The 26,493-nt window shown below is 40.3% G+C and overlaps 1 protein-coding gene across 2 annotated transcripts in view; it reads right to left on the bottom strand.

Annotated features, from left to right (window-relative positions):
• Positions 1–26,493, bottom strand: part of LOC147711410 (cGMP-dependent protein kinase 2-like) — a 2,360,133-nt gene that overhangs the window by 2,059,830 nt on the left and 273,810 nt on the right. The gene's annotated exons all lie outside the window — the stretch shown is intronic.

The following is a 26,493-nucleotide window of genomic DNA, read 5'->3' as shown; positions in this document are numbered from 1 at the left end:
TCTAAGGGATCTTCTTCAGGAAGGGGACTGGATGGTCCACCTCGATCTGAAGGATGCTAATTTGTCAGTTCCGATTTACGGCCCTCATCGTCGATTCCTCCAATTCCAATGGCTCGGGAATTGGTTCGTATACACAGTTCTCCCCTTCGGCCTCTCGTCAGCACTCTGGTGCTTCACGAAACTTATGAGGCCTGTGGTGGAGTCCTTGTTAGCCTGCGGTGTTCGTCTCATTATATATCTCGATGATATTCTTCTTTTGGTGCAGTGCCCTCTCCTCTTACAGACTCATTTGAATTGGTCGATAGAACTGTTACAATATCTGGGATTTCTAGTGAATGCTCCGAAGTCTGTTTTCGTTCCCTCACAGTTGATAGACTGCCTGGGTTTTCAGGTCGACTCAGTCTCCTGTCAACTCCTCTTGCCCAATCAGAAAATCAGATCCATCAAGAGGGAGTTTAGATTGGTTTTGTCCAGACAGAGTGTGTCATTGAGATCGGTGGCTCGGATAGTGGGTCTTTTGGCCTCGTCGATTCAGGCAATTTTCCCAGATCCGCTACATTATCGTGCTCTTCAGCGTCTCAAGATCAAACATCTCCAGAAAGTCCTCCGCTATTCAGATCACGTTCCTCTGTCGGAGGATGCGAGGTTGGAGATGTTATGGTGGTTGGACCACATGGAGTCTTGGAACGGACGTGCCCTGTTTGGGAAATCCCCAGATGTGGTGATGGAGTCCGATGCCAGTCTGTGGGGTTGGGGAGCTTGTTGCGGTCCGGTTTCGACGGGGGGCTGCTGGTCCAAGACGGAATTGTCTCTTCATACCACTTGCTTGGAGCTTCTGGCAGGCTCCTTTGCGATTCGTTGCCTGACCCCACAAATGACGAACTGTTGCATACTCCTCCGCATGGACGACGTCTCAGCGGTTCGCTATGTTAACAAATTGGGGGGACGAGGTCCAAGATTCTGGCAGAAATTGCGAAGGATTTTTGGCATCTTTGTCTGCAACGTTAGATCACTGTTATTGCAGAGTATCTCCCGGGTCGCGACAATCTGGTAGCCGATTGGAACTCTCGCCACTTGAGAGATTTCAGCAACTGGAGGCTTCATCCTCGTGTGTTCCGGACTCTGTCCCAGATTTGGGGTCGTTGTCAGATCGATTTGTTCGCCTCTCGCCTCAACACACAGCATTACAGTTGGCATCCGGATCCGGAGGCCTTGGCCACGGATGCGTTTCTCCAGCGACTGGCCTCCTCTCCTGTGCTATGCCTTTCCCCCGTTTATAATGATTCCCAGAGTCTTGGCTCGCACGAAGCACTTCCAGTCAGAGCTCATTCTGATCACTCCTCTCTGGAGGGCTCAAGCGCCGTTCCCAGTTCTTCTGGAGATGAGTTGTTCGACGCCGCTCCTTCTTCCCCACAAGTGGAATCTTTTGCTGGACCCTCTTCTCAACCCGCACCCCCTTGTTCAGTCGGGTCAGCTCCTTCTAGTGGCGTGGCGGATTTCGGGGGACGCTGGCAGATCCCGGGCCCTTATAGAGACGCTACCAGATTTATCAGCGATGCTTGGTCCCCCAACACACACAAACGTTATGCTTCAGCTTGGAAATGGTGGTGTGATTGATGTTCACAATGGGAGGTGGATCCCGCTTCGGCGGATATCGCTTTGATTGCCAACTTTCTGGCCTCCATTGCTTCTTCAGGTCTTGCTTACAGGACTGTCAATAATTTTTGATCTGCCATTTCTGCTGGGCACGTTTCTATTGATGGTAAGCCTGCTGGGAACATCCTTTTGTTTCCAAATTACCCAGGGGTATACGGCTGGTAAAACCGCCCTGTCCGAAGTACCTGGCTTTATGGGATGTTTCTGTTGTTTTGCGTTTTCTGGAATCTTAGCCTTCCAACTCTTTTTTAACTCGCAAATAACTCTCAGCAAAATTGACGATGTTGCTGTGTTTGGTCTCGTGCAAACATGTCTACGATGTTCGAGCTCTTGACCTTGCTGGTCATTCTTTTTCCCCGGAGGGTGTTACCTTTTCTATCTCCAAACGCACCAAACGCAATACGTCTTCCGTGACATATCCTTCTTTCCCACATAATCCACAACTGTGTGTGGTTCAGTGCATTAAAGATTATGAGGTAAGTACTGCTCCTTTTCGCCAGGATTTGCATGGTCAATTGTTGATTGCTCTGCAAAAGCCTTTTAAACCTGTGACTCCTGCTACATTAGGAAGGTGGGTACGTTGGCTCATGCTCGAAGCAGTCATTGATGTTTCCACTTTTGGTGCACATTCTGCACGGGGGGTTATGGCTTCAAAGGCTTTTTCTATGTGTGTGAGTCTACATGACATTTGAAGGCCACTGATTAGTCTTCTGACTCTGTGTTTAAGACATTCTATTTCAAACCCATTGTTGACATTGCTTCTGTTGTGGTGGCTCAGCTTTGAACAAGCATAATCGGAGCCTCCGGTCCTGCCATAGAATTAAACATTTGCAAACATACGTGACAAGAATTTTTAATTCATTCAATAAAATAAAAATAATCAGAAATGCATAGCCCGTGCCCATCTTTTCCAACACAATCATGTGACCGCCCTTTGAGGCCCAACAAAGGGTATTGCAAGATTATTTATAAGAAAATAAATACAGAACAAGTTAAAAACATTAAAACATTGAAACATTAAAAGGCAGGTATTTTGAGCATAGTTTACAGTATTTTCAATTCATTTAGACCATCATTCATAGGTCTTTGCATAACTGTGTAGAACTTATTTGGACTTATTTACATATTATGCAACAGATCTCTGTAGCACCAGGGCCTCTCTTCTCCTTACTAGGTACACAGAAAAAAGATATCTACTTATGCTAAAAACAATTGATTGAGTGGTTTCAGATTTAAGTATTCTTTCTGCCTCTCTAAAGCGCCTAAAGCCGAAAAGACGACAAATAGGCTTTATCCATTTTCTTCTTGGTCGGGTATACGCTGGGCAGAAAAATAATACATGAGCCTCGTCTTCTCTAACACCAGTATTACAGAGTTCACAGCTGGTCACATCATCATTCCCTGCATTATGTGCCAAGTTAATAGTATTTTCTTTAATTTGCAATATACCATAACGGAATTTTAAATACAGAGATATTGCGAGGCTAGGTAAAATTTTATTTATGAAAGGCTCAAATCTACTGTTACTTTTCACTGCAAGAAACCTCACTGATAGAGAGCCTAACCTAGGGTTTTTTAGATAAGTGTTTAAAACAAACTCCCAGTAGCTTAATTTCAGCTCCTTTTTGCAACTCGGAGTTAGGCTATCAGGATCTTCCCAGTAGTGTTTTAGGCCCAACTTAGATAACCAGCCCTCAATATGAGTCAACCATGGTAAGCTTATATTATTTTTTATTCTTAAAATTTCTTAAAGTGCATCTCTGTAATCGGCTAATTCATCCGTAGACCACACGCGGACCCAAAACATTAAAGGCCGCATGGTCAATTTTTGATTGCTCTGCAAAAGCCTTTTAAACCTGTGACTCCTGCTACATTAGCAAGGTGGGTACGTTGGCTCATGCTCGAAGCAGGCATTGATGTTTCCACTTTTGGTGAGCATTCTGCACGGGGGCTATGGCTTCAAAGGCTTTTTCTATGGGTGTGAGTCTACATGACATTATGAAGGCCGCTGATTGGTCTTCTGACTCTGTGTTTAAGACATTCTATTTCAAATCCATTGTTGACATTGCTTCTGTTGTGGTGGCTCAGCTTTGAACAAGCATAATCGGAGCCTCTGGTCCTGCCATAGAATTAAAAATTTGCAAACATATGAGACAAGAATTTTCAAGTCTATTCAGGATACGGAGGCGAAGATTATCCCAGCCATGTTATCTGTTTGCATTTCTAATGTTTGCTGTTTTTGCTTGATTTATTATTGCCTTATGCATTGTTTCCTGATGATCTTTGCATTTTTAGCCCCCCCTTTTTGGTTCCTATGTTTGATCCATTGTGGGTATGGTGTATTACGGCTCTGTTTTGTTTTTTCGGGATCTGATCCTAAAAGAAGTTCTTGCTGTGAGTTCTTTCTTCTGCCTGAAGGCGGTTGTTCGTCCCAGAAGTTCTTCACCTGCTGCAAGCATCGTTTCTACTTTCCAGTGGACTACTGCGTCGTGGTGTTGCTCTTCATTCCATGGTTTCGTTTGGGACTGTGATTTTTCTTCACTTGAACTGTTTTAGAATGGACAAAGAAAGAGGATTTGCTGTTCTCTATGGTTCTTTATATAGTGGTTATACTCTATGGTTACCCAGAGTATTCATGGGAAATGTAGTGTATTTTTTCTTTACTGTACTGTGATTGGCTGCTGAGCATTTCTTAGTAAAGAAATGAGAAAGCATAATCTTCACCTCCGTGTCCTTAATAGAATTGAAAATTCTTGCCTCGTATGTTTGCAAGATTTTTAACTCCTGGCTATGTGGCTGCTGCGAAACCACTACACGTTAGAAATGTGCTGCACATTACTTTGATGGGGACCTCTAGATGCACAACTGTGGATGCAAACATTGATGAGGGACAAGAAAGTACTTACAGCTGTGCAGTCAGATTGGATTTTACCACAGTTCACAACTGACACCGTCCTGTAGGTACAGCTCACTCCATGCAGATTTGATGCTGTACACACAGGGTTAGAGTTATAGAGTGTCAACAGTACCCTGTGGGTCTGACATCAACTCTAACCCTTAGGTGAGTAACAGTATTACCGTTTCCATGGGTGTGTGAAGTAGTTCAAATGGATACTGCTGCTACCAGTTTTTAACTTGTTTTTAATCACATACTAGTCACTATCTGCACTAGTATGTCACTTCCTCACAGTGTGTTCACGGTCACTACAGGGTCACATGTTGTTACTTACCTGTGGTAATGTTCTCCTTTATCTCCCCTCTATAGGCAAGAGCAGTGTCATACAGGTAGTACAACTTATGTGCTGTATTTAAACTGATACTAATCATTAGGTCATGTTTTGTAGATTGTAGTTTTTTACAAGGTCCTGAAGAATCGCAGTCAATGTACTAGAAGCGAGAAACATGTTGACCACACCATTTGAACTTTAACCCTGGTCCACTCTAGGAAACCAAATTCCCCATGAGCACCAGCTATCCTTGATTTTACTTGTGGCAGAGGACCACCAGAATAAAATTGCTTACCGGTACCTTGTGCCACATTTTATCCTCACCCACACTATCTACTCTGTCCTGGCCCCTCACCCCCACTTCACCCATAGGCAGTTGGATAAAAGATCTCCGATAAAGAGCCCCTCTTTGAGGTGAGCCCGTTGGGCATTGCACCGCCTGCCCAACGAGGAGCATTGCCAATGATGAAGCATGACACTCGCAAGGGTGTGTGAGGCCATTATATCCAACAAATTGGATACCCAGGGGTTGTCCTCCATTGAGCACTAACCCTTTTTCCCTAGTGACCCTTTCCCACTCTTCTTTTCTGACCCATTCTTCAAATACATAATATGACATGTAATATGACAAATAGTGTTGGGACTACAGTGTCTCCAACCTCCTTGTGACTTTACTAGATTGAGAGAGTGGATATATACTGTTATGTTGCAGGCCCAAAAGACAAACACAGTGTGTGTTTGTGTCTTAGCATTTCATTGCTTTGACTGACTGCCACTCAAAGGGCCTCATTTACAAACTTTTGGTGTAGGACACTGCTGCAAGCCTTTCTGCTGCCCTTCCCTGTGTCAAAAGAAAAGGGCAGGAATGCACGTTCCTATGAGTTATGGTGCATTCCTATCCTCTGTTACTGTGTTGACACTCAAATGGCTGCTATGCGCCAACGCAGGCACCCTTGATGCAAGGGTGCCAGCATTGTAGGGATGATTGTTTTTATACAGGAAAGGACCTCTTCCTGCACAAGATACAATCACTGAAGCCGATTACCTCTTTCTATGTGTGCTGCTGAATGAAGCACACATATAAAGAGGAAAATCCGAGGAGAAATACAAATATTTCTCCTCGTTGAGCCTCCCCTATGTCTTCTCTGGGGAGGAGTAGGCTTTTGACGCATTCCCAGGTTTACAGCTTGTTGTAAATCTGACAATGTGTCAAATGCCATGGGTGTTATGTGGAAACACCCACTTTAACGCCAATGGCACACCTCCCATCGTAGTGTGAGCCAACGCAGCAACTCGCACTGTGTTGCCTCACTCCATATTTACAAGGCAATGAAAAACCAAGCAGGCTGGCTTTATGTGGCCTTGTAAATATGGCTAAGCCCTGTGTGCCACTGGAATGTCACAAAAAGTGACGCTCCAGCGGCGCACAGGGCTTGTAAATGGGCTTGTAAATAAGCCCCTAAGAGTCTTGAGATGAGCAGTGCTGTCTTAAGGTGTTGGTGAGATACTAGTGGCTCCCAAGCTACTCATTGGAGACCCATTGATTAGAGTTTCCTCATTTTAGATTTGAAATACAATCAGCGTTTTGGACACATGTGCCTTGAGACAATCCTTGGGATGGCTAAGGTGCAGCTTCCAAAACTGATAAAATAATATTAAGTAATGCAACATAACTTAGCATTGCATAATATCATACATAATAAACTAGCCTAATTCCCACAACTTCTGCCAAACAGTTATCTTATCCAAAAGAGCAAACAGAGTTCTGAAGTCCATAAAGGAGCTATGTCAGTCATAGCTAAAATGCCCTGTGAATTTTAGTGCCAGATGAATGAATCCTTGTTATATTCCTGGCTATTTATTTATCCACGTTAACCACTTTTATCACATATGAACGTCATCGTCTGGGAAGTACAATAACATTTTGATGGGTTTGTGTGTCTGGGTTTGCAAAAGAGTGTGTATTTCTGTAAGAGGGAAATAAAGTTATTTGCTCACTCTATGCTCACTTTGCCACTGGATTCAAGCTAGCATGCTGATGAGGGCTGTTAGCCCGAAACCGGTCCCAGGATGCTTGTTTCCGGTCCAGCGAAGACATGGCTTGACAGTTCCGGCTGGACTGTGTTTCTATGAGGCACAGGGTCAAGACTGAATTGCATATAGCTGTGTCTGAACTGGGGTGGCAAAGTGAGCTAAAGAATGATGATGGATTCAACCCAGATCTGTGACAGGGGTGTGTGTTAGAAAGGTTTCAGCACCCCATCCATCATCTCCGTGTGTTTGCTCTGTTTGCCCTAACTTGGCAGGGTTTGCCCAGATGTGGGTCCCTTGCTCACTTTGCCACTGGATTCAAGCTAGCCTGGCTGATGAGGGCTGCTAGCCCGAAATAGGTCCCAGGATGCTTGTTTCCGGTTCAGGGACGACATGGCTTGGCAGTTCGGGCTGGACTGTTCCCATGAGGCACAGGGTCAAGACTGATTTGCATCTAGCTGTATCAGAACTGGGATAGCAAAGAGAGCTAAAAAATGATAATGAGTTCACCCAGATCTGGGACTGGGGGTGAGTGTTTGGAAAGTTTCAGCACTCCTTCCATCATCTCCTTGTGTTTGCTTTGTTCGTCTTTAGTTGGCAGGGTATACCCAGAAGTGGGTCCCTTGCTCACTTTGCCACTAGATTCAATCTAGCCTGGCTGATAAAGGCTGTTAGCCCGAAACCGGTCCCAGGATGATTGCTTCTGGTCCAGGGAAGACATGGCTAGGCTGTTCGGGCTGGACTGTTCCCATGAGGCACAGACTCAAGACTGATTTACATTAACCCTGGGCAAAGTACTATGCTACACTCGCGTAGTTTGGGAAGTTTGTGCTACTTCGCACTACGCGAATTGCACGTAGCACAGAGAAAACACGGGTAGAGTAGCGTAGTGCAGCGGTCAATTTTTGCTTGCTCGCGGTCCTCAACGTCAAGTTGGCGACCGCGAGAAAGCAAAATGACATTCTGGAGAGACTTTCTCCTCGTTTATGATCAGCAACATCAAGTTGCCGATCGCGAGCGTGGAAAAGAAACCTCCCAGTGAGATTCTCAACGTGGTGAGGTCAGGTTTCTCATTGCAAGTGGTCGCATATGCTCGTGACTGCTCGTGATGAGAAACAACCAGTCCGCGTTGAGAAAGCTGACGCTTGAGTAGAAATCTATTCGAGTGGAAGAAAAACGACCGCTTGGACTGTGCAAGATGTGGTTTGCACTGATTGCACAGTGCGGACAAGCATCCAGCACTGTGTAATCAGTGCGAACCTCATTTTGCAGAGTGCACTACGCAGTTCACGTAGCTATGCGTAGCTCGCATAGTGCGAAATGCACTTTGCGTAGCTGCACGTAGTGCTACTATGTGAACTACGCTCAGGGTTAACTTACATATAGCTGTGTCTAAACTGGGATGGTAAAGTGAGATCTGTGACTGGGGGTGAGTGTTTGAAAAGTTTCAGCACTCCGTCCATTATCTCCTTGTGTTTGCTTTGCTCGCCCTAAGTTGGCAGGGTATGCCTAGACGTGGGTCCCTTGCTCACTTTGCAACTGGATTCAAGCTAGCCTGGCTGATGAGGTCTGTTATCCCAAAACTGGCCCCAGGATGCTTGTTTCCGGTCCAGTGAAAACATGGCTTGGCAGTTCGGGCTGGACCATTCCCCTGAGGCACAGAGGCAAGACTGATTTGAATATTGCTGTTTCTGATCTGGGGTGGCAAAGTGAGCTAAAGAATGATGATGGATTCAACCCAGATCTGTGACTGGGGGTGAGTGTTTGAATAGTTTCAGCATTCCTTCCATTATCTCCTTGTGTTTGCTTAAATCTGAAGTGCCCACTGCTTACTCTTTTGCTGAAGCTCAATCGGGTCATGAGGGTGAGGACCTCACGGATCTCTGCTGGGAATGATGAGATCACTGCCCTCCCAGCAGTGAAATCTTCAGCTCAACAAATCTCGGCTCAGGTTGCCAGCGGCTTGCACATTATCTCATGTAAAGCACATGACTGCCTGACATGATGAGTGTCTGTCAGACTGACCTTTACTGAGTGTAACAGACACTCATAATGCTTTGGAAAATGGAGAGGTTAGAGCCCCCACCCATAGTAATGGGCCGCCACTGCATTCACTTCTGTTGAGATGGTTTAATAGAAAAGTGCCATTTCCTAAAAAAAAAAACAGCCTCCAATAGAGAATACGGAGCAATGAGGGAAGGGAGTAAGCTACAGTCTTGATTTTTAAAAAGAAAGGAATCCAATGAAAGATGTGTATAAGAAAGCTATTTTCATAATTAACAGGTAGTTGAGCATGGATTAGGCACACATCCGCTGAAATTTTTTGTTAACTCAGATTACTTAGACAAGATATGGAGCAAACTGTTAAGCTATATGAACTGAGCTTATTAAAAAAAGGCTAAGGTGAAGGAGTACAAATATTTAATACAGATATCACAAGTAGACCAACAGTTAGGCAATTGATGGTGTATACTGAAGTCTGCTGTTGGCATTCACACATAACACTATCTAGGAAAATAGCAAGCATAGACAAATTCACCTATCAAGCACAAATAAACCATATACACAAAAGAAGAAGCAGCATTTGGAAAGGTCGATCTGCAATGTTCTCATCCTGAAAAAACAGCATCTCTTCTGTCATGCAGGACTGCTGAAGGGATGACAACTAATGACGATTAAAACAAAAACTGAAAATATGCTTCAATGTTTTATAGGTGGTATGTCAGGGATGGCTAAATTGGAAGAGAAAGGGATTGCCAAGAGGTCACAATACCACTACAGTTAATGTCAACTAAACCTACTATTCTGCTTATTAGAATATGGATTGGTGTTTGTGGCCGTTCAGATTTCAGTGGTAGTAGCAGTCTCAATCTCACAGATGGGGACTGATGAATCAAAAACTCTTTCGTTGAAGGCAGCAGGTATTTTCACACACATTGTTTTAACATGGGTTTAAATTGAAACTCCTTCCATGGATGCCTGTTAGTGATTGCTTCCATGGAGGGTTTCTGTGCTCTGTTGACATAAGTAAAAATGTCTATTAAGACGAAAATAATTAAACATGAGATACTTTCTAAAAAGCTTCAAACATCTCTAACATTGAAAAAGGATTAGTTCCTGCTACCTCCCAAAAAATATATGTACAATCAACCTTTACTAAATGAATTAATACTTATTTTATTGTATCCGACTTATTACGTCCACTTAATGGGTCAACAAATGCACAGTGTGTAACAATAAGTCAGACACCGGCAAATAGCTATAGGAAAGGGACTGATCGGGGAAATAACATGTGAAAATGCAGTCCTTCATATCTTCTTTATACACATTGTCCTTCTGTAAGACTCAGATCTGGAGAGTCACAAGAAGAGTCATATTTAACCACTAACTACAAATAGTTGATAACAGTTAACATTGGTTTCCAGAAATAGTCATGCTATTGTTCAGATATAAAAGTGAAAACTCTGTCACCAGATAACCATTTACAAACTTCTGTATTATATTTACAGATGGCACCATAAAGCATACAATTGATGACATAACTGAGAATGCGAAGTATGACATTCCCACCAATTACGTCATTGTTGATATCACTTATATCACCTATCCCCAGCCCGCCCATGGGCTTTCCATTTGCTGGCTCCTTCGTCACTCTCCTAATCTTTCTCCCCAGTTGTCCATGGCATGCATGTGTCATGCCTCTTCCTGTGTATTTCCCTCCATGCGAGCATGGACCACCTACTACTATCCAGCCACTCTTCCCATTAAAGGCCCAATTTAGGAACCTATTTTTTCTACCTACCTCAGGAGCGACCATGTTTTTGCTTTCTCTGAGTGCTGCAGTGTTTTTGTAAACAGGACCAAAAATCATGCTTTTACCTCGTTTCTAGCCCCGTCCCTCAATCACCCTCCTCCCACTGTTGGCTTCTCCATCTTGCACCCCTGTGTCCGCTTGCCCTGTGCTTCTCTGATCATCGTGAAATTGGACTCCCCCACTCTGCATTTTTCTTATCTCATCTCACACTTCTCCCGCTGTTGCTTGCGCCCTCTAGCGCCTTTGGAGGCTTGCCCTGTGCTTTTCCGACTGTAATGGAACAGGCCTGATAATCATGCTCTTCTCTTATTTTTCAAGCCAATTCATGTTTTTCAATTGCCAGGAGAGCATTTGCAGGGAAATAGCGAGAAAATCAGGAATCCCCTCCATGGTCTACATTTCCTTGCAAGGTCATGTGACTTCTTCATTTCAGCTGCCCTCCACTCACTCATTTTCACCTCCCTCCCCACCAAAAAACAGGAACACATCGTACTAGGCTTGCTGGTTACTAATAAAACAGGCTGTGGGAAGGGTTTGTTTCCATTCACTGGATGGTCATTGTATAGTGCCACATGCCACCAACTGCACTCTTAGGCACTGGAGTGCATCTGCATTGCAAGTGTTTTGTGGTTTAGGATACACGCACAGTACATCAGTAATCCCCTCAATGACCTCCATTGCCTATCAAGATCACATGACTGCTTTGTTTCAGCTGTCCTTAATGCACTCAATCTCACCCCACTCCCCACCCCTGAGATAGTTACAATAACTAGGAACATCTCATAACCTGCTCGCTGGGTACGAATAAAACAGGCTACGGGAAGGGCTTGTTTCAATTCACTGGATGGTCATTGTGAAACACCATATGCTACCAACTGCACTCCTAGGAAGTGGAGTTTATCTGTTTGGCAAGCATTTTGTATTGTAGAATACAGCGCTTAGTACATCAGCAATCCTCTCCATGGTTTCCATTGCCTTGTAAGGTCACATGATTGCTTCTTTTCAGTTGCCCTTCATTCACTCATTCTCACCCCACTTCCTACCCCTGTGAGAGTTACTAAAAACAAGAACAGGTCATAACTGGCTTGCAGGTTACTTGGAAAATAGGCTGCGGAAAGGGCTTGTTTCAATTCAATGGATGGTCATTGAAAAGCACCTCATGCCACCATCTGCACTCCTAGGCGCTGGAGTGCATCTATATAGTAAGCTTTTTGTGGTTTTGAATACAACACACAGTACATAACCAAGCACATGGTTTGTCATGTTGCAGAATTACAGTTTTTCCCCAGAGTATTATATTAGGCAAACTTGACCTGAAGGTATCAGGTATCAGAGTGCTTTACATGAGCACCAGTTGTGTTACATAAGGACACATACATCTTTTTTTAGGCACAGGGAGATTAAGTGATTTTCCCAGAATCACAGGATGTTAAGCATCCTTGCCGAGACTCTAACCCTATTACCCAGATTTGAGGTTGATCGCTCTAGCCGTTAAATGATCAGTAAAAAGTGAATTTATGACGTTATAACGCAAACAAATACCATGCATGCTTTTACAATGCAACTTTTACAATGCAAGTGACATTACATCGCAAGTTTTTACAAGGCATTCCATTACAACGCAAATATAGTATAATGCATTGATGGATCCATTACACCGCATATTATAACGCACACTTTTACAACGCAATATATATTATTTTTTTTGTATAATACACTCCTGGTGCTGGATGCAGGGAAAATAGGGGTTTTGGGTGGGGAAGTGTATTAAAAAGTGGATAATGGAAATTAATACATAAGTATTACATTTAATACTCAAGTACTACAATTAATATGCAAATATAAAATTAATAAATTATAAAATAAAAATTATATAGATTAAAAATATTGCTAGAAAAGATATTATTTTATAACACAATATTTAATAAAAATTGAACACTTCTAAAAAATCAATACCCGAGTAATAAAAGTATTACTCGAGTACTTTCTATCCCAATGTTTCTTTTTTTAAAATATTTTTTCCAAACATTAACAAAATATATAAAACACATATGAAATAAAAATCAAACTTTAAGTAACAAAATTAATTTATATATCAGATTTTAACATAACATACATTTAACCAAAATTAAAACACTATATAAACATAAAACAAATAAACAAACATTAATACACATAATAAAACAAAACAACCTACCATTAGTAAATCCTAAAGGTCTACAAAATAAAAAAACTATAACACACAAGTACTATCAGCACAAAAAAGAAAACTTCGGTTTTTAAATTCCGAAAACAAAAGTCCTACAACTCTTTCAGTAAAATTACGCAAAACAAACGTTATATCATACAAAAAAAGTTACAAAAACTAACATAACAAAATTATTATTTACATTCTCACACACCATTAAAAACACAAAGAAAAATTATACAAATTCCTTTTAAATTAAGTGCAAAACAAAACATATAAAAGAAACTGACCACCATTTTAAAAACTGTAGTTACCCGATTACCAGAGACTGCACGTACATTTTACTACTGAGAACGACAAACCGCGAAGAGCAGTGTAGTTCCTATATTCCCAATAGGCTCTGCGCATTGGAATAATATATCCTATTGATTTGACGTGGGACTGAGGTCAACAATTTCTCTATCGAATATACTAAACTTAATTGTGTGTGTGCTAGCTAACTAAGAGGTCACTAGAAACTTTCTCGAATACACAAGAAGGGATTAGTTTCTGACAACCGCATAAACATGACAACTTTTTTTCCCAAGAATAAGAATATATCTCTCAGAGTCGCGGAAACAATAGATAAGTATTTCACTAAGTCAATCGTGCATGCTTTGTTTCTACAGAGTTGCAGAGAAATGGAGAGACGGGCGTTTTCAATAAAAGATTTATAGAACAGTCTTCTTTCTCATGCAAGAGAGGTGAACTGCTACAATTGTTATGCAGACTGCAAGGTATAATGCGTACAGCGTAAACAGTAATATGAAATAATACTGGAAGAGCATGGTTTCTAAGCCATATAAAAATACATACATAAATAACATAGACTAAATATACTCAACTGGTGCATCTAAAATACCCCTACCCCAATGTACCTAACCTATGTCTAGTACTGGGGAAGAAGTAAGTGTTGTGTAGCATAGGTTTATTTTTTTGCCAAGAATCTACCAAAGGTTTCTCTAGGTTCTAATCAGCTCCATACCTTAGAATGAAGGAGGTCTGGTATCTCTGTCTCGGGACTGGATTTCCCAACACACCGCAAGGGGAGCCAGAAACACTGGAGCTGGATTCTCAGCAGGAGAAAGGCAGCTTCTTGATCAGTGCGTCAGCTGGAGAGTCGGCTTCCTTCAGCACTTGCTATAGCGAGCTGTTTCGGGCAAGTAGGCTGTTGATCTGATCCGAACCACCGTAGTTTGCCATAGCAAGTGAAGGTATATTTATACCTTGAAGGTGTTTAAGAATGCCATAGTTTGACGAAAAGTCAGGCATATGAACGTCATGAAGGAACCCCTAAGGAATAGTTGTTCATTGTAAACTAACTTCTTGGAGAAATCAATATTAAAGCAAGTGAAAGTCCCTAACAGCTTGAGCTGGTTTTCCAAGAAATTGTGACGTTTGGTACGGGTGGAAGTAGCCTTGCCTGTATTTGGGCAGCATGGGCTATGCCTAAATAAGGGCTTGATTTTTATGCCTATATAAGGGCAGTGTGAATTGTACCAATATAAGGGCATGAATCCGGAAAATTCACTCGGAACCGACAACGCCACACAACACCCACTGCACTTTCTTATGTATGACATTACTAAGTTCTAAACACATAAAAACATATCTAAACATGATGTGTTAAAAACCCACCCAAAATACATAAAAATGCATTGGTACTGGTTGTTCACGAAAGGAGCATTTGTGCTGTACGCATTTAAAAGCAATGTTTCGTTCAAAGCATAAAGTTTGACATTTGAAAATGCTAGCCAAATGAATCACGAAAATCATTTTATGAAATGGCTCTTAAATACAGAAGAAAAAGGTCGAGACCATTTCATGGCAGAATATATAAACTGTTTGAATGTGGACAAAGTCAAATATTGTCTTTGGAAGTTTTTTTAAAGAATTCTAGTTCTCTATGAGTAGCTCTACTTTAAGCAGATTACTTTGCGCCAAAAAATGAAAAATACAAATTTGGAAAAAATAATAAACATAGAAAGGTAGATCTTTGTTTTGAAAAATGAAGTTCGAATTCAGAGTCTCTCAGAACACTGTGTGCCAAATCAAAAGTCAGCGTTATTGTTTAGAGAAAACATAAAATTGTCTAAGTCTCTAAAGAATTAGTCTACCATTGTAGGTGAGAGTTGGATTACCTCGTTAAGAAGATCAACCGCACATAGATGTGAAGCATCGGCATCAGCCTTGGTCGCATTTGCAATGTTCGTATTAATAGTTACCTGTGTGCCTCTTTCCTCTCGTACCTCAGCAGTAGCATTTTGCATCTGTGAGATCTCAATAAATGCCGTTATCAGAATTGGTAGCCGTTGGGGACAGCACTGTACATGGGCCTTTACCGGGTCCAGCAAAGTATCAACATCCGTTGGCATGACTGATGAGAGTGTGAGACAGATATCTAACACGCATTCTTCTTCGCATAGCAGGCATCGTAGAACAGGTAAGATGCAATCTTGCCAGATTGATCTCAATGACATAAACCATGTGGTATCAAATTCTCTTAAACAAGTTTATCCAAAAATTTGGACTATGGGCTCACAACACTTCATCGCCACTAGAGTGTTCTCCACTGTGAACTGGGTATGGTTGGTGATTTGGCTTACGATATCAGAGCAGCAGGAGCAAAAACAGTATCCCTGCTGTGAGTCCCAAAAAGAGAGGCAGTCCGCCAAACACAGAATGCACGAAGTTTGGAAATATGCCTAGGACTGCTTCAAAAGGCGCTAACAGTCAAGAAAAAACTGTTCTAAATACATGTACAATACCGCTTGTATCATCTTTAAGACACAACTTAACATTTCAGAAAAATATATAGGGCAATTTGTGGTTAAAAGGGCATGTATCTCTTGAGAAGTCCTTGCGACTTGCAGATCATACGTCGAGGTCAGTGACACAGTTTTCGGTAAAAGAAAGGCTTTCATTCTCTTTAAAGTATCAATTCGTATAGAAGAGATGTTCAGTGAAGGCCATAACGGCGACTCCCGGTTTGTCTTGTTTTTTTTAAACAATACTTGCATACGGCAAGTGACCCTGGCTGACACAGTTACGAGATAGGGTAAACCTGGCAACATGCCACAGCAGCTGTGATCATTCAAAATAATGTAACTTCCATTAGAAAGTTGCATAAAAATTGGATCAATCACTACAGCTGATGAACTTTGCAGGTGGCAGAATAAGTTGTTAGAGGAACCATTGCAGGCCGCGTGTAAATTAATACCCTGACAAAGGTGAGAACCGCTTAGTGCGTTTTCACAATTGTTACCACTAAGAAACACTTCTTTCCCCCCACTCCAACATTTGTGTGTGTATGGGAAATCCCAGGATGTCCTGATGTATTCTCTACCCAACCTTTCATGTATGCCTGCTGGTATATGTTTTAAGCAATACTGAAAATGGAAAATTGTAACAGGCAGAGTGATTGTACTGTGTATTATCCATTCTGTTTCTGGTCTTTAAGTGACAGTTAATGGCAATCTTTCAAGTTTTTCAATGCTCAGCACCGTATAGTCTGCTCCCCTCTGTGCCAGTTTGATCTGTTTATCAGTGAGATTGAATTCTGAAAACAGTGACTTAGTGTGGATTAAACCCCAAGGCACATAGCCTGACTGAAGGTTTTGTACCATCCACCTAATAGCATTATAGAACGTAGTTGCGACTGACCATGTTGTAACATGACCAAGTCCTGTTCCATTATGTTTATGGCAGAGGATACTATGTGGTCCAAAGAATATATCCTGGACGGCAGAGTTGTTAACCCATTGTCAACTACAGAGAGAGATTTCTCTAAATTAATATGATCAATTTCTTATATTTGTTCTTTTTAATCTTTTTATGGCAGACCTAACATCAAGTCTAAATAAGAACCCATCCCATCCACCTAAACTTGGCTCCCTTCCTCTAACTCATCTATCCTATGCAGACGACGTGGTATTGTTGAATCTAACGAAGATTGGCATCCAAAGGTTACTAGTAGGGCTGGCAGAATTTATAACAAATAACAACCTGGAGATAAACACAACAAAAACAAAAACAATGCTTATCACCAAGCGGCGGTCAGCCAGTACATACACCTACCTGGAGGGAACAAAGCTAGAGGCCGTGTCCAACTTCAAGTACTTGGGCTTCTACTTCGATAATCGACAAAGCCATCAGCAGCAAATGTCGTACATCACTCAGAGATCAAATTCACTCTCATTTGCTTTTAGATCTTTGTCCAAAAAGCTCACAGGGCCATCATATAAACCTCTACTGGCAACAATAAAAGCAAACGTTCTACCAACCCTGTCATACGGCAGTGTAGGATTGCATGGGAAAGATGCGGACCTGCTTAACAAAATGCAGACAGCCATCTTCAAATCTACCTTCCAAATACAACAGGGAGCCTCACCAGCTCAGAGGAGGTTAGAATTTGGAATAGTAAATGAAACAGTGGGAAGAAAGTACGCAAGTATTAAGTACTGGTACACACTGAAACAGAACACGTCAGCCTCGGAATTGCACCAAGCACTTTTGGGGAGAAATTAGATCTGACACTAAATCCCCATACAATCAGTATCTTGAAAATTCCATAACTGAGACTGGAACAAGAAAACCTTGGGAACTTAACTTGCCTTACCCGGCGTTGAAACAGGCTATAAACAAGTCGACAAAATTCCACTCTCTCTTACTTGATAAAGCCACGTTTAGTACCAGAAAACACGCATGGATGGTCATATCAAATTACAAAACACTTGTGGCAGCCCCATACCTAACAATCACATTTCCAGCTCACAGAAAACAGAAATTAATGGGACTCCGTTTGGGGAAACTTCCATCGATTATGGACCAACCAATCTGGGTGCACAATGGACCAAAAACCTGCAGACTATGCGGGAGGAGCAACGAGGACTTTATTCATCTTGTCTGCATCTGCCCGAACCTAGCTCAAGCTCAAAGATCTCTTTTAAAAAAGTCTATGAACGAGCGGGGTATAAGAACGTGCAGATCTGCAAATATGGCAACCTTGAACCCAGCAGACACGAGATTGAACTGCCTATTGCTAAAGTTCCTTGCAGCCCACTCCCAAGCGCTAAAACACACCATGGCACCCTGTCAACAAAAGGATAACACAACTGTGGTAGCTCGGGGAGAGAGCTCTCTGGAACATAAAAGAAGAAAAAATCAAGAACTTCAGAACTAAGCTAGACAGACTGCATTTTAATTACACTTCATTCGATTTTAAATAATAAACTCGGTTTTAGACGGAGAGTGTTATAGAATATACTAACAGAGATTGCACATATATATTAAGACATTTTAAACACATTAGTCGATTTCTTTAAAATGTATTGTTGTGGTTTTAATTAACTGAAGCAATAAAAATCTTTTCATTCATTCATATTTGTTCTGCAGTCTCTGCTTGCATACTCTTCCATGCTTCATTATACAATGCATAGATACCAGCATATATAAAACGTTTATGATGCGGTTTAGTAGGTCCTTGTAAGAAGTCCCTCAGATCAGTGTCATCTTTAAGTAAAGATAAGTGTTGTTTCACTTTCTTTAGTGTAGATTTGTGTAGCCACTCAAGGCACAGTTTCCCCACACTTTATGTTGTTACTATTCCTGGATGCTGTCTCTGAACATATCTTGGATCTGGCCTAGTGAATGTGAACCCCTGTGTTTTATTCAGTAATCTATATTGACAGGTGTTTGTGGATGTTGGCCAGATTAACCATTTTTTCCAACCTGGATCTGTTCTGTTGTGATGCAAAGTAGTATGTACGTCGACCACCCCCTCTGAAGTGTTACTGTTATCAGGTGTAGGTGTAGGTATGGATGGATTGTTTAAATCTTTTATCTTGGCTAACCCAAGACAAGATGTCTGTTGGACAGTGTCATTCAAAAACATGATCTGCTTTGGGATGTTACAGGCTCTAAATAAAGCTTCTATCCCCTGCACTTGCTAATCTTTTGTGCCCCAGACAGTTTTCGTCTCAATGTTGTCTTTCCAAAAGTCAAAACCTAATGTAGACAGCTGAGCATAAAAGGCCACAGAATAAATTTGCTTGGTATTTGTCAACATACTTTTCATTCCTATTTTGTTCACATTTTTAAAGTAAAATGATTCTGGATTGGAAGTATTAAAACATGAAAAATATGGAAATTTGCCATAAAATGTTTTTGAGCTACCCTTTGGTGGCGTAGGACAATGTTCAAATTGATTATACAGTAATACATTTCTAGGATTTGCAGATTTGTGCAAGAAATGATGACCATAGTGATTATAACAATACATTTGTTCATAATCTGATGACCAAGGAACAAGGAAGAGGTGTGGCGCCACGGCCAGGGCGACTGACTCCGGAATCTGGGAATCATTTTTTGATCCCCGGTGCCGGCGCAGATTAGCCCAGCACCATGTGACTCTGGGCAATAGCTTGCTTAATCTTCCCGACGGCCACCAGCGCATAGAGACCCTTACGGGTGATTGTTCGTGCTTTACAAATGTAGATTATTATTATTACCTTCTAAATATTCATGATTTGTGCACTTCGCACACATTTCTAAGTCTGACATCATATTATTAACAGTCTCAAAGTCCCAATCATCAGAAACGGTATTAGATGAAACAAAGTCATTCAAGGAAATCTTGAACTGGTGTAGAATCTTCAACAACTCCACTGGACCAAAAATGTCATAATCAGTTCTGTCCCAAGCTATACCCCCAGGTAGAGGAACGGCTGTGATGTTCACTGATGATAAGTCTCTGTTCACGATGAGATGATTTGTGTGGCTAGACGAGTAAGTTGATGTTCTTACTTTTTGTGTCCTTTTTAACATATCTTCCATTTATCAGCATTCCCAAAGTTTTACCAGCGTCAACCAAAGTAGAGGAAAAAGTACACCAAACACATTCCAAAGTTCAATGCATGGTGAAACCAGATAAGTCTATTCCAGATGATGAAAAAGTCCTGTTGCTTGTTCTTAGAAAGTTCTTTTTGCTGGCGTTATTTTAGGTTCACTGGGATCCTCGGAAAACTTATCAAAGTTAAGGAAATAGCCAGAGGCAGTTCTGTCAATTGTAGGGATTGCATAAGGATTCGTAGAAATTGCTGGAACCACTGGATCACTTGTTACATTTGTATAGTCAGATGCTATTTCAATGTTGACAGGCGTTTCTTGACGAACTGTTATTTGGGTCTCAAGAGGTACAAGTTCCATAGCTTTGTTGCTTAGTCCTTCATTTCGCACTGCAGATTCTTCAAAGGTGATGAGTCTCTCAGTTTGAACCTCTTGGATAGTAGCTAGATTAGGGTGTCTGCTATATCTTTGGAGTCCACTTGGCCTACTGCTTATGATCGGCCACATGATGTGGTTTGACCAGGTTGATGAACACAAACCTGTTCTCCTTTTTACTAGCAAGGGGCGGAAGTATCACTGTTCTTGATCTGTGGATGGCTAGGACAGGTACTGGTTGTCTGTAAGAAGGCCACAATTCCTTCTTGTCCACGATCTTTTCTCTGACTAGATCCCCCATCTTTGGAATCCAGACAGGCCTTGCTGGGACGGTTGGTTTCTCTTCATTTTTACAAGAATGCATATCGAATTATCCACAAAAGGTTGAGGAAAGCCTACTGCAAGGTAATTTCCTTATATATAGACAACAACAAAAAAGTAAACAAAATAAACAGTATACAAACACAAATTAAACTAATTTAAAAACAAGATCATAGCAAATTATAAATAATGTCCAAATATTTTTTCTTTCAGCTTACAAAACTTTCAACGATCATTTAAAAGAAAATCATAACAAGGTAATTTTCACATCAATAAATGAATATATTAAACATTGTACTTCTATTTTTGTAAAGAAATTGTTTTGTTTCTTCCACAGAAAAATATACATAACAGTTAAATAGATAGTTTAAACTTCATTACAGAAATGTAGACAAATAAGCACAAAAGTTTTTCTTCAATGAAAAATGAAAAACTGTTGTCCAATTATAAAACCTGAAACTGTTGTTTCTTAACAAAAATTATATTATTATATTTCAGACAAATAATTTTATATTTTCAATATACTAACAATAAATATCTTTCTACTTTTTCAGAACACAACTCAACTAAAACTCACTCACAAAATCAAGAAACAACATAAACAAAGGTAAGATTTCCGAAACAAAAAACAATAAAAAATATTAACCATATTTCTCTCCCTAGGAAACTTTTAAATAAACAATATATGTAAATAATAAAACCCCAAACATATATTTCATTTCAGAAACATCAAAAAAATCAATAAATTTACCAAAGAAGAAGAATCAAACCACAGCTAATTCAAAGGTAAGAAAATTGTAACTATTTTCCTATACAACAAATTCACTTTTTTGTTTTATAATAAAGCAGGAATCTTTATGTATTAAACCAACTAAGTTAGAAAAATAACAAAGTTAAAACATTAAACAGAACATGAAAATGTATGAATTGTAAACTGCCAAATATATTATGTAAAATATGCAGTCATTTTCCCTTTAAACAGGTATACACAATAAAATATTAAATATAATAACATTATTTTTCCCCTCTTTTCAGAAAATATAATGACTACCCCATCCAAAGAAGGAAAATACCTGACATCAAAAAGAGGGAACAGACTACTGAACCATAGTGGGTATGTGTATTGTAAGGAGAGACTGTCTGAACCCAGGTGTCGTTGGAGGTGTGTGCAATATTACTCAACCCATTGCACAGGCAGAGCGGTTACTCTTGGTGACACTGTTTTAAAAACCACAGACCATAATCACTCTGCCTCTGCAATGGAGATTGAAGTTAGGGAAATGATTAGTGAAATAAAAGATATTGCATCCACCTCCAATGAAACCTGTGTGTAAGCATGAGCGGATTTTGCAGATTGGCAATCCGCGAATTTTGCGGATTTGCGGATTCGCAATCCGCAAAATCCGCGAATTCCCGCGAATTTGCGGATTTTTTTTTTTTGTGTTCGCCCGTGTTTCTGCCAGTTCGCGAGGGTTTTTACAATTTCGCAATTTGCGAACTTACCTGTCGGGTCGCAAGTTTTGCGAACTTGTTGTTTCTACGTGTCCAGCCTGTTTGGGACACTCTTCTTCATCACTGCCACTCTCTGTCACCACTGCCACTCTCTGACTACTCATGCCACCCTCTGGCCCACCCATGCCACCCTCTGTTTCATCACCACACCCTCTGGTTGTCCAGTGTACATTATTTTCGGCAAAGCAAAGCACACCTTCCCTGCCTCAAGTGACCTGAATTAATTTGGGGCTGATTAATGTGTCACAGAATATTTTTTTAGCTGGCACCTGCTTCCTTAGTGCGCCCTGATTAGTGATCTTTTGCACTTGCTAAGTGCTTTCATTGTTGCAAAATTAGTTACAACACCTGCCCTGCCCCAACTGACAATAATGAATTAGGGGCTGATTAATGGATTTTAACTTCCAGCCTGGCTCCTGCTTGTCTCCCTTAGCTGTAATTCAGGACCTTTGTGGCATATGTGTAACTATTCTGAGGTTCAGAGCAGGGTCACATAATAGTTTCAACTGGCAACTGAACTCTGGAGGGGCCCCTCAGGAAGCACTACAGGAAATGGCTACTAATGATGTGCCTGAACTTTTGAACCTGGTAAGTAGTTACTTTCAGTTTTGCTAAGATCGTATTTCTACAATTTTGCACTTATTCGCGGGGCGCGAACTCACGCGAACAGTGCGAGCAGCGCGAGCAAAATCCGCTGCTCGCGGGTTGCGGATTTCCCGAAAATCCGCAAAATCCGCGAGCGTAACGGATTTTCCGCCCATGCTTACCTGTGTGCAGTTTTAAGGGAGGTATCCCAACACATTACCCCACATGTTGCAAGTAGTAATCCCAACATACCTAATTTGCGAAGAATTATTCAACATCAAAAACAGGCAAGTAGCACACAAAGAGTCACACCCCAAACCTCCTCTGCCATAATAATTCCACCGGAACTCGCTGTTACGTATTCTAATGAACCTTTCCTCTTGCATGACAACGAAAACCCTCAAAAGAGAATAATAATCTTTAGCACATCCCATAACCTAGTAAGATTAGAAAACAGTGAAATTTGTATGATGGATGGAACGTTTAAAAGCACGCCCCATCCATTCACTAAAATATACACTATTCACACATACATTAACAGTACTGTAGTTACCTTAATTTACAGTTTACTCTCTGATAAACAATACTCAACATATACTAAATTATTATCACTGATACAATCAAAAACATCCAACAAAAGTTCTAGGAAAGTAATAGCTGACTCTGAAATAACTATGAATAATATAATAACAAATATATACCCAAATTCAAGAATGTTTCTTTCACTTTTCTCAGGCGTATTGGCTTAAACTACAAAAAAATCCTTAATTGAGGATTATATATCCGATATCAAACTTCAGTTTGAAATTAAAAAAACTAACTGCCCTTTGCTTTGTTCCTCCTGAAAATGTAGATGAGTACTACACTTCAATTACAAAATCATAATATTGTACAACAAATGAAGAAAAATTGGCACCCATACTAAATTATTTTGAAGACATATTGATTGGCCATGTAAGCAGGTCGGGTCACAAGAGGAGGCCATGTTTCCATGTGGAGTGGTAGAACTGTTACTCGACTTGCTTACAGGGAGGAGCAAAGGCAAACAATACCATAGTTGGATGGCACAACTCCTTCAACAAATCAATTGGCAAACGTCATCCTAACTTCTATCGTTTTTTAGACATTTTGAAGAAGGAGCAAAGTTTCCAAGAAATGAGAATGTTGCAATCCTTATCAGGCAGTCTGAACCCACGTATTTCTACCAGAACTAAGGAAATGTTTGAAAGACTATTGGCCATAATTCAACAGTTTACGTTGACAGTGGCTTCTGACTACCTTGATAATCTTGCTCACATCCTACATTTCTAACACACAAAATATTTTTACTTGTCTGTTTTGCCCTAAAACAACTCCCACTAATTCAATTATTTCCCAAAAATATTTAAATTAATAATACAACTCGGGTCTCCTTACCTTAAGATGTTTTGTTTCTTCAACTCTTTGGACTGAAATTCCATCCATTACTTCACCAAGAGTCTGTTACTGTTTTTTATAATCCATAGTGAATAATAGAAAATTCATTTGAAAAATCCATAGTCCAATGAAAACAATATAAGTATGTGCACTAAAAACTGTACATATAAAAATACTGTACCCCCAAAAATCCCCAAAAATAAAAATATTGCTAAAAAATAGCAACAAATTCTAAAGTTGCTATCCAATTCTGATTGAAATACAATACCATTTCGAAATCCATAGAAATCCAATACTAAGCAACCCAATAAAAAAATCCTGATTTCTTTTTTTTTTTTAAACGCAACAAATTCCAAAAATTCAATCCATCTAGCCAAAAAATCCTGTTGAAAAATACTGATAAACAAATCCAAAAGATATAACTTTGACTAGCATTGTAAAAGCATCTAACCGCGATGATGATAAAAATATAATTTTTAATATGAAGCGTGTTGCTAAACTAAAAAAGGTAAGAAGAAAAGAGAGGGGCTCTTAGTTACCCAAAGGGAAATGGAGCGCCAATATACTTGAAAAGTAAAACAAAAGGTTTCCCAGTGGGATATACTATTTCCTGCTCATAGATCAGGGCTCAAATCTCAAACACCATTCACACCATTCATTTTTATGGAACGGGAAAGCACTCACCAAAAAGAAAAACCACCTAATATAATAATACAGTGAAAAATATAGTAAAAAATGTACACTTTATTCTAAAATATACAACACTAATCGATAAGTCAAAAAATAAAAGAACACTTAAAAAACAATTGAATACACAGTTAAAAAGCCACCTAATGTGGACGTGGAGAAAGTTAATCTAAAGAGACACTTGAATCTGTCTTTAGTCCGTCATTTCAGGCCCTCTTTTGTCAACACTACGAGGAAAAATATTCCTTTCGTTCAGTTAGAATGTTGGCAATGCTGAATATGACTTTGGAGTTGGCGTCGACGCGTTTCGGAAGCTTAAGAATTGATAAGGGCTTCCTTCCTCAGGACGGTTTGTATACGTTTTCTCCACAAATTGATAGACAACCTAATGTATAAATAACATAAAATATAACTATTAGTGCCCTCTTCTATATTACACTTATTACTGTATTCGACATTACTATTTTGGTTATACACAAAATTTATGTTCATTTTATAAATCACGATAAGGGTGGTAACAACATCAACAACAGTTCATAATCCCTGTGGGTTTGTCAGAAATATTGAGGCCTTGCTCTTTACATAATTCCCATGCGAGATACTAAACATTTCCTAAACAGGGTCGGCCATTAACCCAGTTACAATCATGGGAAAAAGTTTTTTAAGAGTAACATAAACACAGAATAACATGTCGAGCTGTCAACCACTTTATGTATCTGGATCCTCTTTTTGCATACTACTACCATAGCATTTTAACTCTGCGAGATTAGCATCTACCACACGGGGTCCTAATTTTTTTAAAAAAACAACAACAGAATGGCTACACATTAGAGCAGGAAAACTACACATAAACATTCCCAGTTAAAACACATATCTTTACATCTGAAGCCATATGTCCATCCATTTTCAGACCTAATTACAACGTAAGAGACCTTTGTTCTTTTTCGCTTTCTATACAAAACATTTTGCCTTTTGGTTCATGCTATCCACGTTCTATTGCAAGAATTACCACATTCATGCTTCAATCATACTCACTGGCAGCGATGATACACTAACCGTAATGATTGTTATTTTCGTAAAGAGGCCACCCAATGTATGATGATCCTCAATTTTGCTCCCGTGACAGTCACCTGGCGTTTCTTTCCTGCCCCACCTATGAGTTAGAGCAATATTAAATTAGGTATAAGCTTACATTTATTTGCTTTTCCCCTAATGTGCTAGATTAGAATTATATTCACCTTCATATTATGAAAGATGTTTTTATCCTGACACTCGTCTTTTTCCAAAAAAAGGGAGAGATTTCTCTTCAGGAGGAGGCTTTAAGCAATCCTGCATTTATAACAGGAATACACCATGTTATGATTCCCTGTATAATTAGCGATTATTGTTCTAATCTCTGCAAGATTTAAACAGGGGAATACCTTAACAGTCGCTCAATGCGATCTTTATTTGAAGTTAAAAGTCTTACAGGATTTTCAGGTGCTGTTCTTTGCTGAAAAAACGGAGAAAGGCGCATAGCGTCAGCTTAAATCCAGGGCGTAGTTTAACTTATCACCCAAGTATCAAAGTCTCGTGTTTTATCTTACCCGAATTAAGTGGTTTTTCTATCCATAAGTAGGACTGTTATCCTGCTGCTGGTTAAAATAATGCACGAGGCTGCATGCAAAAACAAACAATGAGAATTTTACTAAGGAATAATTTTAGAAAGGAAGGCTTAGCATATTCGAGTCTAAACTCCCATTCCGCTTCCGGTATTAAATCTTACCCGGAATACTGCACTCTCGTTCCTTAATTGG

The sequence above is a fragment of the Lissotriton vulgaris genome, chromosome 5 (assembly GCF_964263255.1).
Source record: "Lissotriton vulgaris chromosome 5, aLisVul1.2, whole genome shotgun sequence".
Classification (NCBI taxonomy): Eukaryota; Metazoa; Chordata; class Amphibia; order Caudata; family Salamandridae; genus Lissotriton; species Lissotriton vulgaris.
This window is presented reverse-complemented; position numbering and strand designations above follow the sequence as displayed.